Source organism: Dipodomys spectabilis, unplaced genomic scaffold (assembly GCF_019054845.1).
Source record: "Dipodomys spectabilis isolate Male_0828 unplaced genomic scaffold, ASM1905484v1 ptg000384l, whole genome shotgun sequence".
NCBI classification, from domain to species: domain Eukaryota; kingdom Metazoa; phylum Chordata; class Mammalia; order Rodentia; family Heteromyidae; genus Dipodomys; species Dipodomys spectabilis.
The window spans coordinates 229,393-232,969 of NW_024871061.1; positions in this window are offsets into that span (position 1 = coordinate 229,393).

Below are 3,577 nucleotides of genomic sequence, written 5' to 3' on the forward strand. Positions count from 1 at the left end.
ATAGTTGGATAACATTCACGTTGGTGAACCTCTGATAAAGAAAGGAGTCATTAATTCAAATTAGATGCCAAATAGTTTTCATTTTTTAAAAAGGTAATACACATAGAATAATATTTACTATAGCAATACAGTGAAATTATATTTTAGGGAACTTATTTTTAGGGGTTGCAGTAATTATAAAGTAGTGAATACATAATATGTCTAAATTTTACCCACTCTCTCATGTTTCTCACACTTTTCCTTTACCCCAATACCCCTCACAAGATGTAATGTAAATTTTCAACATGTTGTCTTGTGAGTATTGCTATTGAATTGGTTTTCCCTTTGTTCTTTTTCTCCCCAATTTTTTGTTCTTCTTCCTTTGCTAAATTAAGATAGATGCATATACAATAAACAAGTACCAAAATCAAATAGAGCAGGGGATAAACCAAGGGGAAAACCCAAAAGAAAATAGAAATCACATAGTACATTAAAAGCAACAACCACAAAGTAAAACCTATGTTTCCATGTCTAGGTGTTCATTTTGCTCAAAAAGATCTTATATTGTCCTATATATATAGCTTTTGAGGCTGGAAACTGTTTCTTTGTGTTTTGTTTATTTTATTTAAAAGGATTTTTTCCAAGTCTTTCCATTTCTTTATGAATTGGAAGCATATAATTCCTCTATCTATCTATCTATCTATCTATCTATCTATCTATCTATCTATCTATCTAGCTAGCTAGCTATCAAACCACATTTTGTCAATTCGTTCATCTACTGAGTGGCATATTGGTTTATAACATGATTGCATGTAAGTATCTCTTAAGGTCATTCAAAAATGACAGATGCCACCTCTCCAGACATACTAAAATCATGAATTCTACGTAAGGAAGGATTTTTTTGGTGGTACAAGTGTTGAGAAATATGGATGAGTGTAATGTATATCTTCAACTGAATTAGGCAGGATGGTAGTGACAAAATATCCCCTTGAGAACGATATAGGAGGCTGCCAGAAGTATGAAGAAATTCAGATAATTTTGAAGAATTTAGAAATGCAAGCTCAAGTATGTCTATTTAATTAAAAGTTATGTAAGTGGAAGAGCAAAAGATGGAGAAGAGAAGAAAATAACTGACAGCAGATCATTATCCTAAGTTAGAGTATAGAAAGACATAATCTAGAATTTGGAGGAAGATGGCAGAGGAGAAGTTGGAGGCTAAACAATCTTTCTCATAGACAGCAGGTTTAGTGTTCCAGTGAACATTTCTAGGCTAGAGAATCACACCCAGTGTGCCAGCACAGTACAGAGAATTATGCCAGAGAGGGAAAATCCAGGCAAGGAGACAGATCTGAGCAGCACAGGCGGGAGCCGCCATACCTACAGAGTCCAAGACAAAGACGCCAGACAGCACACAGATTGTACTCAACACTCAAGAACTGACAAGGAGCAGATATCTTCATCCTGCAGATTGCAGACCAGAGATGGCCCAGGAAACAAGACTCTGGCGTGAGTAGATCCCTGATATACTCACTCCTTCTCAGGTTCAGAGGAGGGAAGGACACCCTTCCCCCACCACCAGAGATCTCCACCTTTGATACTGACAAAGGCACAGCTGAGAAGCTAGCTCCAACTAAGGCCTTGGAAGCCTTGGAAGTAGATCACAGTAACCTAACCAGAGGAGCCAGGCTCAACTCCACCCATGGCAAAGTCACCCATCCCAGGCAGAGGAACTCTGCCCGGGGAGGAGTGGCTTTCCTCACTGGGTAAATAGAGCTAGAGGCTCCCCCTTCCGAAAGTAGCCTAGACAGTCAATTGAAATTCAATGAACATAAACACTGAGAATGGTTCCAGGCTGGGCTCTGTGAGTGTCTCAGAAACTAGCCCCTCAGGGAAAAGCTACTGTTTGCTGATAATCCTCAACCATACCTAGAACCTAGCCTCATCATACTATCTCCAAACTAGAGGAAACACTCATCTCTCTTTTTTTGGAATACTCAAAGCAGATCCACATCCCACTGGACTAGCCTGGGAGGAGGATAACAAAATCCTGGGTTAGGCAGAGCATTTTTCTGCCTGCTCAAACAAACTGACTTAAGAAACCAATCAAGCCACAGGAAAATCAAATACCACAAGCAGACCAGAGACTCCACCAAGAGACTGTTTACGGACACACGGGAGATTCAGGACCTTCCCATTCCCCCTACCCCAATAAAAATCAAGGAACTCTTATTGTACCTTTTTATTAATTTATATTTTCACCTTGTTTTCTATTAATCATTTTTCATCATATAATTTCATTTTAGGTGTATATGTGTGTGTGCTTTGTTTCTAAATCTCTTCTGACCATATAGTGCCCCCGTTTATTTTGATTTTTTTCATGTATTTTCTCTTTATTTTTCACATGACTTAATTGCTGGTCTGCTCATCCCCAGATATATACCCTTCTTCGATTATTAGACTTTATCTCCCATTGTGTACACACTTAACTCAGATATTTATTACTCCATTCACAACCTCTTAGGCTTAAATTCTTTAATAGCAGAATTATCTCTTTTTACTTATGTAATTTTCAAGTAACTAATTTTAAGAACTTTTATTTTATAGTTTTTTTATGTCTCCCTTCTATTCCTCCCCTCTTGTCTTCCTATCCTTTTCTTCTCTCAATATCATTTCATTAAATTTAAATAATTTTAAATGTTTCACTTTTTAAATTTGTTTTTCTTTTTCCATTTTTTTAATGTCTCTTCTATGAGAACGTTCACTTCCAAACTCATTCTATGAATCAATCAAAACCCGCATCCCAAAACCAGGCAGGGACTCATCAAAGAAAGAGAACTATAGACCCATTTCTTTGATGAACACTGATGCAAAACTTCTCAAAAATTTTTTGGTCTATCAACTTCAACAATTTATCCAACAAATCATACACCATGATCAAACAGAATTCATTTCAGGGATGCAAAGCTGGTCCAATATATGCAAATCAATTAGTATAATTCATCACATCAACAAGAGCAAGGATAAGAACTACATGGCTATCTCAATAGATAGAGATAAAGCATTTACAAGATCCAATGCCCCTTTAGGATGAAGGTTCTGGAAAAATTAGGAATCCATGGAATATTCCTCAATACAATAAAGGTTGTATAGGACAAACCGACAGCCAGCATTATACTTAATGGTGAAAAACTAAAGCCATTTCTTCTTAAATCTGGAATGAGACAAGGATGTCCACTCTCTCCACTTCTCTTCTATCTAGTATTGGAATGCCTAGCTATAGTTATAAGACAAGATGAAAACATAAAAGTGATCCAAATAGTGAAAAAAGTAAAACTCTCCTTTGCAGATGACATGATACAGTATTTAAAGAATCCCATGGATTCCACTCCCAAATTACTCAAGGTGATTCAAAAGTTTGGCAAAGTAACAGGGTATAAAATTAAACCCCCAAAATCAATGGCTTTGCTCTAGGCCAACAATGAGAAAAGTGTGGTTGAAATTAGGAAAGCAACTCCCTTCATAATAGACCAACAAAAAATACCTAGGAATTAACTTAACCAAAGAAGTGAAGGACCTCTATTATGAAAACTTTAAAACC